We start from the raw sequence: 15,038 nt of genomic DNA on the forward strand, positions 1-15,038 counted from the left end.
TATAGCCCTGGCTGTCCTGGAACTCACTCTGTAGACCAGGCTGGCCTCGAACTCAGAAATCCACCTGCCTCTGCCTCCCAAGTGCTGGGATTAGATTTCTTAATTAAGTAAAATAGACATTAGACCCTTTTAAACCATTTCCTTTACAAAAACAATGCACAAACTATCTCTAAGAGACAGAAGACAATGGAATGCATATGTCATATTTTATGGAGAAATAAAACCGATATTGGCATGGACATTTCATACCTACTGTCTCACTTGCATGATGCTGCAGAATGATCAAATGCTATTGTTAGAGGATATAATGATTAATTTAATATATCTGTGAATCCTGCAAATCATAATGACAACATGTAAGATGTGCCCACTTGTGCAATTGTGACACAGATGTTATAGGAATAACCCAATATTGTTTGATTGGATTTAAAGTCTGTTCCACAAGATGAGACCTATACCTTGCAGTTGTCAATGTCAAATATTTGTGATCAGACTGACCATAGTCTTAAAGAGAGAACCTATTACTAATATTCTGCTAAGGGGACACAAGATTAAATTGGCTTCTACTAGCTTATGATTATACTCAATTAGTGTATGTCTTGAACCTCATCAAAGAAGGTTCTTTCTGTATGAGTAACACAGCACTCAACCTGTGTAAGTTGCAGAATATCAGGGACTATAGTGGACTCAGCCATACATTATGTACATTATATGCCCCTTATCAAGACTCAGAGATTATTGGAGAAGAGAGTACACAAGACCGTACAAGCCACAGTATCTGCTGTCACATAATAGTTTGTTGGAAAACTGCCTCTGTCCTAAGAAATAGAAGTTTTCAACTCTAAGCATTTGTTACTACATTTCTAGTAATATATCATACAATATTACAGATTGCATGTTAGAAATAAAGTGGTTTTAAATAGAATTGTACAAGGTCTATGCTCTCAGTGACTTTAGTCTGGAAAGAGAATGGAAGACAAATCTAACAGTTAATTATTTCACACTTGGCCTTCTCAACTTCCTGTGACTGTCAAGACTTAGTCCGTTCCAGAAGGAGTTGTAACTTTATTTGACATCAAAGAAAAAGCAATATTTTGGAAGGCAAATATGTAACAGGACATATTTAGAGATGGAAAACAAAACAAAACAAAACAGAAAAACAATAACCAACCCACAACCAACCAAAAGCAAGCTTAATGTGTAACTGTGCAGAGGGTAGGACCTATAAAGTCTGCCCATGAATCCTGCATGAGAAACCAGAAATCAGGCAGAACAGATACAACAAAGTTTAGGCTGGTAAATAATTCCTTTTCCCCTGCCCCCCAGAGCTGAGCATTGAACCCAGGGCCTTGTGCTCTACCACTGAGCTAAATCCCCAACCCTGGTAAATAATTCCTAAATTTGTATTTTTTTAGTGTTTTTCTTAAGTTTAAAATAAAATGAATACATGATATATACTTATAATTGGTATTTTCAGTGAATGTGACGTATTCTAATAAATATTTCCCCATTAAGCTATTTGTTCATAGAGTTTCTTTTTATATTAGATATTACTTTATTTACATTACAAATGTTATCAACTTTCCTGGTTTCCACTCCAAAAAAAACTCCTATCCCCTCCACGCCTGTGCTCACCAACCCACCCAATCCTGTTTCCTGGCCCTGGCATTCCCCTACACTGGGGAATAGAGCCATCACAGAACCAAGGGCCTCTGCTCTCATTGATGAACGACAAGGCAATCCTCTGCTACATATGCAGCTAGAACCATGAGTTCCTCCATGTGTACTCTTTGGTTGGTGTTTTAGCCCCTGGGAACTCTGGGATACTGCTTAGTTTGTATTGTTGGTCCTCTTATGGGGCTGTAAACCCCTTCAGCTCCTTGGGTCTTTAGCTCCTTCATTGGGGACCCTGTACTCAGTCCTATAGTAGGCTGTGAGCACCACCTCTCTATTTGTCAGGCACCAGTGGTACCTCTCAGGAGAAAGCTAGAACAGGCTTCTGTCAGCAAGCACTTGTTGGCATCCACAAAAGGGTCTGGGTTTGGTAATTGTATATGGGATTGATTCTCAGGTGGGGCAGTCTCTGTAACTCCTTCCATGGGTATTCTGTTTCCCTTTCTAAGAAGGATCGAAGTATCCACACTTTGATCTTCTTTCTTGAGTCTCATGAGGTTTGTGAATTATATCTTGAGAATTCCGAGCTTCTGGGCTAATATCCACTTATCAGTGAGTGCATGCCATGTGTGTTCTTTTGTGATTGGGTTACCTCACTCAGGATGATATTTTCTAGTTCCATCCATTTGCCTAAGAATTTCATGAAGTCATTGTTTTTAATAGCTGAGTAGTACTCCATTGTGTAAATATACCACATTTTCTGTATCCATTCCTCTGTTGAGGGACATCTGGTTTCTTTCCAGCTCCTGGCTATTATAAATAAGGCTGCAATGAACATAGTGGAGTGCCCTTCTTACAAGTTGGAGTATCTATTGGGTATATGTCCAGGAGTGTTATTAGTGGGTCCTCAGTAGTACTATGTCCCATTTTCTGAGGAACCGCCAAACTGATTTCCAGAGTAGTAGTACCAGCTTGCAGTCCCACCAGCAATGGAGGAGTGTTCCTCTTTTTCCATATCCTTGCCAGTATCTGCTGTCACCTGGGTTTTTTGATCTTAGCCATTCTGACTGGTATGAGTTGGAATCTCAGGGTTGTTTTGATTTGCATTTCTCTGATGACTAAGGATGTTGAACATTTCTTTAGGTGTTTCTCGGTATTTTTCAGTTGAGAATTCTTTGGTTAGCTGTGTACCCCATTTTTTAAACAGGGTTATTTGGTTCTCTGGAGTCTACCTTCTTGAGTTCTTTGTATAGATTGGATATTAGCCCCCTATTGGATGTAGGGTTGGTAAAGATCTTTTCCTGATCTGTTGGTTACCACTTTGTCCTACTGACAGTGTCCTTTGCCTTACAGAATCTTTGCAATTTTATAAGGTCCCATTTGTTAACTCTTAATCTTAGAGCATAAGCTATTGGTGTTCTGGTCAGAAAAATTTTTCTTCCCCACTTTCTTTCTCTTCGGTTAGTTTCAGTGTATCTGGTTTTATGTGGAGGTCCTTGATCCTCTTGGACTTGAGCTTTGTACAAGTAGATAAGAAAGAATTGATTTGCATTCTTCTACATGCTAACCGCCAGTTGAGACATCATCATTTGTTGAAAATGCTGTCTTTTTTCCCTCTGCATGGTTTTAGATCCTTTGTCAAAGATCAAGTGACCGTAGGTATGTGGGTTCATTTCTATGTCTTCAATTCTATTCCATTGATCTACCTGCCTGTCACTGTACCAATACCATGCAGTTTTTATCACAATTGCTCTGTAGTACAGCTTGAGGTCAGGGATGGTGATTTCACCAGAGGTTCTTTTATTGTTGAGAGTAATTTTCACTATCCTAAGATTTGTTATTCCAGATGAATTTGCAAATTGCTCTTTCTAACTCTGTGAAGAATTGACTTGGGATTTTGATGGGGATTGTACTAAATCTGTAGATTGCTTTCAGCAAGACCATTTTTATTATATTAATCCTGCCAATCCATCTGCCTGGAACATAGTTCTATCTTCGAGATCTTCTTCGATTTCTTTCTTCAGAGAATTGAAGTTCCTAGCATACAGATCTTTCACTTGCTTAGTTAGAGTCACACCAAGTTATGTTATATTATTTGTGACTATTTTGAAGGTGTTTTGTTTCCCTAATTTCTTTCTCAGCCTGTTTATCCTTTGTGTAGAGGAAGGCCAATGATTTGTTTGAGTTAATTTTATGTCCAGCTATTTGCTGAAGTGGTTTATCAGGTTAGCAGTTCTCTCCTGGAATTTTTGGGGTTACTTAAGTATGCTATCATATATTTTGACTTCTTTCCAATTTTTATCCCTTTGATCTCCTTTTGTTGTCTAATTTCTCTGGCTAAGACTTCAAGTACTATATTGAATAGGAAGGGGGAGAGTCGGCAGCCTTGTCCAGTCCCCAATTTTAGTGGGATTGCTTCAAGTTTCTCTCAACTTAGCCTGATGTTGGCTATTAGATTGATGTATATTGCGTTTAATATGTTTACTTATGGACTTATGGGCCTTGAATTCCTGATCCTTCCAAGACTTTTATTATTATGGGGTGTTGGATTTTTTAAAAGATGATTTCTCAGCATCTAATGAGATATGAGTTTTTGTTTGTTTGTTTGTTTGTTTTTGAGGTTGTTTATATAGTGGACTACATAGATAAATTTCCATATATTGAACCATCCCTGCATCCCTGGGATGAAGCCTACTCGATCATGATGGATGGTCATTTGATATGTTCATGGATTCAGTTTGATAGAATTTTATTGAGTATTTTTGCAACAATATTTATAAGGGAAATTGGTCTGAAGTTCTGTTTCTTTGTTGGGACTTTGTGTGGTTTAGGTATCAGAGTAATTGTGGCTTCATAGAATGAATTGGGTAGAGTACCTTCTGATTCAATTTTGTGGAATAGTTTGAGGAGAATTTCTATTAGGTTTCTTTGAAGGTCTGATAGAACTCTGCACTAAACCCATCTGGTCCTGGGCTTTTGCTTTTATTTGGAAACCATTAATGACTGTTTTTGTTTCTTTAGGGGTTATGGGACTGTTTAAATCATTTCTCTGATCCTGATTTAATTTGGTACCTGGTATCTGTCTAGCAAATTGTTCATTTCATCCAGATTATCCAGTTTTGTTGAGTATGGGCTTTTGTAGTAGAGTCTGATGATTTTATGGATTTCCTTGGATTTGGTTGTTAAGTCTCTCTTTTCATTTCTGATTTTGTTAATTAGGAGACTGTCTCTGTGCCCTCTAGTTAGTCTTGCTAAGGGTTTACCCATTTTGTTGATTTTTCTCAAAGAACCAGCTCCTGGTTTGGTTGACTCTTTGTATAGTTCTTTTTGTTTCCACTTATTTGATTTCAGCCCTGAGTTTGATTATTTCCTGCTGACTACTCCTTTCGGGTGAATTTGCTTCTTTTTGTTCTAGAGCTTTCAGGTGTGCTGTCAAGCTGCTAGTGTATGCTCTCTCCAGTTTCTTTTTGGAGGCACTCAGAGCTATGAGTTTTCCTCTTAGGATTGCTTTCATTCTGTCCCATAAGTTTGGGTGTGTTGTGTCTTCAGTTTCATTGAACTCTAAATTATCTTTAATTTCTTTATTTCTTCCTTGATCAAGTTATTGAGTAGAATCTTGTTCAGCTTCCATGTGTATGTGGGATTTCTATTATTTATGTTGTTATTGAAGATCAGCCTTAGTCTGTGGTGATCTGATAGGATATATGGGATTATTTCAAAATTCTTGTATCTGTTGAAGCCTGTTTTGTGACCTATTATATTGTCAGTTTTGGAGAAAGTACCATGAGGAAATGAGAAGAAGGTATATCCTTGTGTTTTAGTATAAAATGTTCTATAGATATATGTTAAATTCATTTGTTTCATAACAACTGTTAGTTTCACTGTGTCTGTGTTTGGGCTCAGTTTCCATGATCTGTGCATTGCTGAGAGTGGGGTGTTGAAGTCTCCCACTATTCTTGTGTGCAGTACAATGTGTGCTTTGAGATTTAGTAAAGTTTCTTTTATGAATGTGGGTGCCCTAGAATTAGGAATATAGATAATCAGAGTTCATCTTAGTAGATTTTACCTTTGATGGGTATGAAGTGTCCCTCCTTGTCTTTTTTGATAACTTTAGATTGAAAGTCGATTTTATTCAGTATTAGAATGGTTACTCCAGCTTGTTTCTTGGGACCATTTGTTTGGAAAATTGTTTTCAAGCCTTTTTCTCTGAGGTTAGTGTCTGTCTTTTTCACTGAGGTGGGTTTCCTGTATGCAGTGAAATGTTGGGTTCTGTTTATGTATCTGGTCTGTTAGTCTTGTCTTTTTATTGGGGAATTAGTCCACTGATATTAAGAGATATTAAGAAAAAATGTTTCTTCCTGTTATTTTTCTTGTTAGAGGTGGAATTATCATTTTTGTGGTCTTCTTTTTGATTACTTAATTGAAGGTTAGTTTCTTGCCTTTTCTAGGGAGTAATTTCCTTTCTTGTGTTGGAGTTTTCCATTCATGATTCTTCGAAGGGTGGGATTTGTGGAGAGATATTGTATAAATTTGTTTTTCTCATGGAATATCTTGGTTTCTCCATCTACGGTTATTGAGTATTGCTGGGTATAGTAGCCTGGGCTGGCATTTGTTTTCCCTTAGAATCTGTATGATGTCTGTCCAAGATTTTCTGGCTTTCATAGTTTTTGATAGAAGTTTGGTATAATTCTACTAGGTCATTCTTTATATGTTACTTGACCTTTTTCCCTTACGGCTTTTAATATTCTTTCTTTGTTTTGTGCATTTGTTGTTCTGATTATTATGTGTCAGGAGGACTTTCTTATCGGATGTGATCTATTTGGGCTTCTTGAATGTTCATGGTTATGTCTTTCTTTAGGACAGGGAAGTTTTCTTCTATAATTTTGTTGAAGATATTTACTGGCCCTTTAAGTTGGGAATCTTCACCCTCTTCTATACCTATCATTCTTAGGTTTGGTCTTCTCATTGTATCCTAGATTTCATGAATGTTTTGAGTTAGAATCTTTTTGCATTTTGCATTTTCTTTTATTGTTTTGTCAATGTTTTCTATAGTATCTTCTGCTCCTGAGATTCTCTCTTCAATTTCTTGCATTCTCTTGGTGATGCTTGTATCTATGACTCCTGATCTTTTTTCTAGGATTTCTATCTCCAGAGCGGTCTCCTTTTGTGATTTCTTTATTGTTTCTACTTCCATTTTTATATCCTGGATGGTTTTGTTCAATTACTTCAACTGTTTGATTGTGTTTTCCTGTAAATCTTTAAAGGATTTTTGTGTTTCCTCTTAAGGGCGTCTACCTGTTTACCTGCCATTTCTTCAAGGGAGTTATTTATGTCCTTCTTAAAATCCTCTATCAGCATTTTGATATATGATATTCAATCTAAATATTGCCTTTCTGGTGTGTTGGGGAATCCAGAACTTGCTGTGGTGGGAGAACTGGGGGTTCTGATGGTGCCAAGCAGTCTTGGTTTCTGTTGTTAAGATTCTTGTGTTTGTATTTCACCATCTGGTCATTTCTGGTGTTATATGTTCTTCCTGTCTCTGGCTGTAGCTTGTTCCTCCTGTGGGTCTGTAAGCCTGTGTCAGCACTCCTGAGAGACCAGCTCTCTCCTTGCAGAACTTGTAAACAGAGGGCTCTGGAACAGCCCAATCTCTGGGTTCAGATGGCAAACCAGAAGGATCCTGTCCCAGCTGCCACACTGTTCTTGCACAGCTTCACTGCACAACTCCAGTCAGTTATTGGAGAGAAAGTGGGTATCTCATCCCTGAGTCCTGTAGTGAAAACACTCCTGGGAGAACAGATCTCTCCTGGCGGGACCTGTGCATAGTGGGCTGTGGATCAGCCTCTGTTCTGGGGTGCAGATGGAGGACCATAAATAGAGTTCTTAAGGATTTGGTCACACGCAAAATTTTTCTTAACACTAAAAGTGATATTTAAGACAACATAAATACAGATTTTATGATATAAGTAGAGTTGAATCATTAAACATCAGCTCATACTATATGTTACACATTATAATTTAAATCCAGTTAGTGAAGACAAAACTGTGGTTTTTACTGTAAGGAATGATTAAATAATTAATGAATATGCGCTTTTAACAAAGGCACAGGCCAAGGACCTATGTTTCAGAAGCACAGGAATAGCAAAGCCTTCTTTTGCTGAGGCTCAGCCAGATGGTTCCTGATTGTTGACAGTGTTTGTAGAAAATACCTACTTTAGCTTGTTCACTCTGGATGTTTATGATCAGATTGCTATTCTTCTGTAAGAGACTTCTAGTTCTGAGATTAATTAAACCAGTTATTTTGTTCACTTATATAATAATCCGCCTCAGTGTTTACATGTATATAATAACTCTGCATCCTTGTTTAGCTCTATGACCCCACCTTCATGGACAACTATATATCATATACACCCTGAGTTTCCAGCGTTAGGCAGCTTCTCCATAAGATGACCCCACCCTACTGATCCCAGAAGCTTCTCGTCTTTCCTCTCTCCTCTCTCCCTGCCTTTCTCTCTCTCTCTCTCTCTCTCTCTCTCTCTCTCTCTCTCTCTCTCTCTCTCTATGTCACTCTGTCTCTCTGTGAGTGTGTGTATGTNTGTATGTCACTCTGTCTCTCTGTGAGTGTGTGTATGTGTGTGTGTGTGTGTGTGTGTGTGTGTGTGTGTGTGTGTGTGTATGTGTGTGATTTCTTCATTCTTTTACTGCCATGTTATGCCAGCTCTTGGAGTACTGTAAGGACACTTTATAAAATGACAAATACAGTTTTTAAGGAAATTACCAGCATAGGGATTGTGGTGGCATGAAAGTGGGTGCTTTTACTTCAACTTCTGCCAGGTGTTACAATGATAGTATTCTACGTACCTCTAACTTACACTTAGTTAATGAAAATTAAATCAGTGAAATGTAACTATAGTCAAGATGAAGACACTGAAAAAGGTATTTATACTGATTACAGGGAAGATAAATTTCTGGACCTTAGTCCGAGGACATAATTTGCATTCTTTCTAATTGTCATATATTTTGTAAAAAAAAATCTGTAAGTTTTCAAAAGCAATAGGCAACTTTTTTTCATAAAGAAGAGTTGATAAATGCTCATAAATCTGTATAAAAATTAAAAAATGTAATTGATAGACAAAAATATTGATGAATAGATGAACATTTAGCTTATTTAATAAGTCACATAAATAATGCCCCTTTCATCCATGTGTGTACTTTATAGAAAATAGTCTAATTTACAAAGTTATGACATAATGATAATATGAGGCAAATGAAACCATTCTCATCTTAAGAAAACTTTGTGAAAGCTAGATTACATATGCAAGATAAACTCAGGCTTGTAGACAGTAGAAAGTATTGATCAAAAAAATGCCAATTGTCAGTATGTGAGTAACAATTGTAAACTACTTATAATTTCACTAGAAGCTAAGATTATTTTTAATACCCAGAAGAGAATGAAATGAACCAGCACATTGAAAATCCTGTGCGCATATATATATATATATATATATATATATATATATATATACAATGATTATATACCAACATATAGCTACATATGTATATGCACATGAGTTTATATATTTATGGTGTAACATAGTTCAGTTCTATACTACCTCTTACAGTTAGATATTTCAAAACAGAAGGAAATAATATAACAAATTATTATTTTTATTTCAGGTAAAATTAAATTTATACAAATTATACTATCAATGTGTAATGCAATATCACTTATGAATATACTTATAATTTTCCTTGCATGGCAAGAGGAAATGAAAACTTAAGTTACATGATCATTATTTAAAATATTCATGACAACACTGTAAAAATATATGTATATTGTTTTCTAATCATAGTTATTTCCAAGTTGTGAGTTCATATGGTTTGTTCTCATATTATTTAACCTATTTTCATAATGTATGAACTATCCATGCAACAGATTTTAATCAGGATAAATTATAGACATATTTGTCTCATGGGACAGTAATGACATCAACATTTTTTTCCCAGTCTCACAACTGCTGACATGTATTCATATGTAGTCCCTAACATTGGAGATGCAAGCAATATCACTTGTATTTTTTTCTGCCACACTTGCATCTTTAAAGCATTCACAAAATCTGCAAAATTTTCCTATTGCCAAATGTTTAGAGTACATTTGAATTCACATGTCATCATCCCCTTTTGTAAAATCACTTTCAAAATCCTTGAAAATACTTTAAAGAAATTCTTCAGCAAAAAATCTCATATAGAAAAGTAAAAGAAATCTCAAAGTTCTATGGGAGGGAACCATTTGCATTTAGATTTTAAGAGACTACCCACACACATTCCCCTACATAGATGTGAATGCAGGCGTTCTGATGCATTAGATATGGGCTATTCAGTGAGTGAGTTCTCTCTCTCTCTCTCTCTCTCTCTCTCTCTCTCTCTGTCATACACACGAGTGCTTACATTTTAATATATGATTATACAATGATGAGTTAACACACATAAGTACATATATTTTCATATATTACTATGGAGTGCAGTGACACTCACCCCCCACAGCCCCCCACAATACACACATACACATACACACACACACACAAACACAAACACACACACTAGTTGATACACTATGACATATGATTATCCCATGTCACTTCCCTGAGATACATCTTCAGTTCAGGTTCTGGGAACACAGACTCCCTTCATCAGGTAGCAATTCTGTGGTGGGGAAATATTTAACATAATGTACTGGGCAACTCCTGATGTCTGAAGTAAACTGTGTTTCTATCATCACTCATTGTTATCTTTTCATAAATGTGTCCCCATATGTATCCTCACACTCATCTAGATTGAGATCACATCAGGTGGTTGTAAAAAAAAAAAATCATACTTTTTAAAATTTTCATTTTTTTCAATTTTTTATTAGATATTTTCTTCATTTACATTTCAAATGGTGCCCTGAAAGTCCCCTATACCCTCCCCCTGCCCTGCTCCCCTACCCACTCACTCCCACTTCTTGGCCCTGGCGTCCCAATGGGGGCCTACTAGGCCATCTTCTGCTACATATNCAGCTAGAGACATGAGCTCTGTCTGGGTTTAGTTAAAGTGCTTCTTCATATCTGAGGAGGTTGGTGAACACAGACCCAACTATCTGCCTACACATAAGTCACCTCATTCTGCCTCCTTTCTGATAACGGTCCCAGCTGATGCCTGAAATTTACTTTTTGGCTCAGTTTATAGATTCCACTGCCATTCCTGTCAACATTCACTGTTTTTCCTATTTTCAGCAACTTCTTTATTGATCATCACAGATTCCTCTGCATTGGGAGTGAAAGATATTATTAATATTGCCTATTTACAGAGTAAAGATATAAGAAACTGTGTGAATTTGAGAAACATTACCTGATCACAGGCTGGTTAGAAAGCAAAGTCCTAAGTTAGAATTTCTTATAGGTGATGACAAGGCATAAAAGTATCAAAAAGGGCTTTTAAAGAGACAGGTAAGGCACACAAATGTTCTCTATCTTGCTCAACCCCATGCAAAGGACCAAGGGAGTTAAAGAATGCTGGGTAAAGAAATGTGAATGTAGGCATTCTGATGCATTAGATACATGATTTTTCAGAGAGAAACACACTGGTTATTTGATACCAAATGGTCATCCCTGAAAATATGAATTTGAGTAACATCATACACACTGAGCAGGTTTAACTTACATAATACCCACAATATATATATATATATATATATATATATATATATATATATATAAAAACATATTTATGTGAAATGTTTATTAATGAAGAAATAGGCCATACATTTGGAAAGGATAATGGAGAGAAGGGGTAAAATGATATAATTTTGTTATTATTCAAAATAAAAATTACTTTTAATTAAGAATTATTTTTTAGGATTTTGTATTCATACAAATCTATAAAATGTTTCACTTACTTTTTATTTAAAAATGTTTTGAGAACATAAAATACACTTTGTTAATGGACTTTTTCTTTTATTTTTTTAGATCCTAATAATAAAGTCTATTTGGAACTTGTACCACAACAGTTCTAACAGCATGATTAAGGCTGCACGTACCCCAGAGTGGTCACAGGAGTGTAAGCACAGGAAGAAAAAGTTGCACCTCAGAGCTGACCATGATCAAGTTAAAAATACCTGACACAATACTCATGCTAAGAAATTCCCTTCAGGTCGTGACCGGCATGAAAAAAAAAAAAAAAATCAGGAGAGATTCTGCAAACATTCTGTAAATGGTTACAGCAATGTGCTGCAGCAATGTGCTGCATTAGGAGTCAAAATCAGATTCTATTTATTGTTAACATCAAGCCCTTAGGAGAGGAAAAACTCCTTTGTCATTTATACTCGCCAAGAACTATTCACACTTAGGGCTGGACTGGGCAGGGCAAGGAGCTGAACAGGCTCAGCACATAAAAGAAATGCTTGGGCTAATACTCAAGGCCTTTCCTGTCTGATGCATATCCACCTTCTGGCCATAAGAATGTCATTTATCAGCTGTTAAATAAAACCAGAAGAAAACAATGCAGGTCTCTGGGAACCTCATCCTTCCGAAGGGAAAATGCTCTGCCAGTTCAAGCCATTCAGTCAGGAAGATGAAGTAACGAGTTAAGGCTTTGGTGACAATTATAATCCTCTGAGATTTACTTTCCCTTAAGTCAAGATAAGATAATAGTGTTTACTGTACTTTCTCTTGACTCTTAAAACCACTGGTATTGGGAGTAAGCAACATGCACCTGCAAATGATTTGACTGGAGGAAGGCCCCCACTAAAGCTGTCCCCAGTGGCATAGGCAGTCGAGGCCAGACCCTTGCAGATGCAGGACGGACACCGTGGGTCAGTAGGTGGAGGAAGCTGTGTTCATTGCATCTTCAGAGAGTTTGGTACTGGAGGGGCAGACGCTTGCAAAGTACTTGACATCTGTCTCGGTCCATCTGCAGGGCCATGATTGTCTGTTCCACGGCCTCTTGGTGACAGCTGGCAGAGGCTAAGAAGTTCTCTTTCTCCAGCAGGGTCTGTCACAGGGTTTTCGCAAGCAGCACTCTAACATTGGGAACCCTGTCATTTGCCAAGGTCAGCAAATGTGGCATCAAGTGCACAGCAAACTGGTCCATGGGGAGGCAGTCATCTTCAATGACAGACTGGCAGACAAAGACAAAGGCTTCTCGACCAGACCCATTTTAGACACCTGCCAAAATTCTCTACCAGCTCACTGATGAGGTCTACTCCGAATGTTGGTGGTGTTGCTGTGTGGAGTTTCTTCACCATTTCACTGACCAACTTGTAGGCAATCCAATGGACTGAAGAAACTTAGTCTGCGCACAGATTCAGAGCAATGGGATGTAAGTAATCATTAACATCTCTGGGACTATATAATTCTAGAAATAAAATCAGCTCTTCTGCCAGTTCAGCTCCAAAGCGCCAATTTCTACTGTTGTCTGTCACCAAAACCTCCTGGAGCTGATGAAGGTACTCTCTTGTTTTATCAATGCGAAGAAGCTTCAGAAAGTCATGCAAGTGTTTAAGAACACCTATCCTGACTTCATCGAAGTCTTTTTAAAAAATCCATTGAGAATTGGAACCACATCTGCCACTGTCAGCTGGTGTACAAGAATCACTGCAAGCTCATGAAGGAGGGTAGAGTTCTTCGAACTTTCCACTACATGTCCGATGCTAGGGTCTCACAAGTCTCCCTCAAGCAGTGTCAGTTCTGTCTGTCAAGGGTCAGGGTCATCCATTCACGGCTCAAGGTTTTCTATCATTTCTTCTAGTTCCTTCCGGGTAGCCATGGTGATATTGGGAGAGCCTGATACAGGGGCTGCAGGGGTATCTCCTGTTCTCTCTGGGCTGAGTCTCTCCTCGGGGTCCTGTTGGAGCTCTTTATCAAGATCTATTTTAGGTAGAAGAGTCCTCCAGAAATGGAAGGAGTTGAACATGTCCTGGTCTAAGGGAGTGGCCTCTGGGGAGCTGGTGCCAGCGTCTGGGACGCACACTTGCTATTGGTATCAGGCTTTCTACCATTCTCATCATTGCTAGCTGCTTCCTGAGGAGACTCTGTGGACAAAGTACAGAGTAAGGAGCTGTCCACTGGAGCATGCAAGTCACCTGCAGAGTCCCCAGGTGTCTTGGCAGCACAGCCTTCGAGTGTGCTCTCCAGCACTGGAGTGAGGGGCACTGGGGTCTGAAGGAGCGTCCTCTGGCCTGCGATGCAATTCTACGACAGCATTATCTCTCATCCTGTCTTTGTCTTCTGCTGAGGAATCTTCCGAGCTTTTGCTCTCATCTTTAAAGCACTGGCCCGAGATTGATGGATTAGCAAATGTGGATATGAAAGGCCCCCAGAGACTGAAAGACTGCTGGGCGAACCCAACATGAAGGAATAGTGCTGATAACTTTGTCCGTCGGATTTCTTGACATGTTGCACAGGAGACAGCCATGAAGCACTCAGCATAGGCCTTTCAGACGCCCCACACATTATCAGAATCTGGGCAGCAACATTTCTTTTGTTGCTTGCTGGCCAACTACACTGCAAATATCTCCAAAATTGGCAGCGCAGACCTTCCTGACATGAAACATTCAACAGTTGCAGCACATCTCAGAAAACCTGGGAAGGATGAGATGCTCGGTAATGTCGTCCCCAACCATGGGGGCCATCTTGCACATTAGAGCCACAGCCTCTGTCTTCACATCATCATTGCTGTCTGGGGCAGTCAGGTATATGAGGACAGGGCACACCTTGGTCTCCAAGTCAAATCACTCAATCAGCTCCTGCTCCAACAGAGCCAGCAAAGCTGCCTGACTGGTTTTCCTCACCTGGTTATTCTGGTCTGCTAGGTATCTAACCACAATTGGTAGTTAGTACTTGGAAAAAGCCTATGGTATAGAAGGCCGGTTTTCTTGACAAAACAGAGCAATGTGTGGCACTTGTTCCATCAGCACTGCTCTCAGTTGGTTTCTCTGTCATTAGCTAATCAGCTAATTCTTTCCAAGAGAGCAATGCAGTCTTTCTCATCATTGCAGACTTCCCTCAGAGTATCCAGCCAACTCCAGGCCACCATCTGTCTGTTAAATACTTTCTTACATGCAGCATACTTGTCCAGCCTCCCCAAGGGTTATCTTGTGAGACGATGTCCAGGGGCCTGTCTGTGTCCTCAGTCAGGTCCTTCTGGAACAGTGAGAGGTCCACCATTTTGGGATCCGGACTTCTTTTTTATTGTTAAAATTAATATGACAGTTTTAAAATGTGGCGTCTAAGTTCTTAGGTATGTCTACTAATAAAGTGTGGAGTATCATGTTTCTAGAACTTTGTTCACGAGGCTGTATGTATGACAGAAATGATGCTTTGCCATCTCTTAGTGTGGAGTTTTGAAAGTCACTGAAGTCCCATTCTGGTTCCATTTGATGAATCTGT

General features: G+C 38.5%; 1 protein-coding gene and 1 pseudogene across 3 annotated transcripts in view; both read right to left on the reverse strand.

Moving 5' to 3' along the window:
- Positions 1 to 15,038, reverse strand: part of Cdh8 (cadherin 8) — a 395,024-nt gene that overhangs the window by 110,529 nt on the left and 269,457 nt on the right. The window lies entirely within an intron of this gene.
- Positions 12,443 to 14,816, reverse strand: LOC110337829 (annotated as a pseudogene).

This window comes from Mus pahari, chromosome 20, assembly GCF_900095145.1.
Source record: "Mus pahari chromosome 20, PAHARI_EIJ_v1.1, whole genome shotgun sequence".
Taxonomy (NCBI): Eukaryota; Metazoa; Chordata; class Mammalia; order Rodentia; family Muridae; genus Mus; species Mus pahari.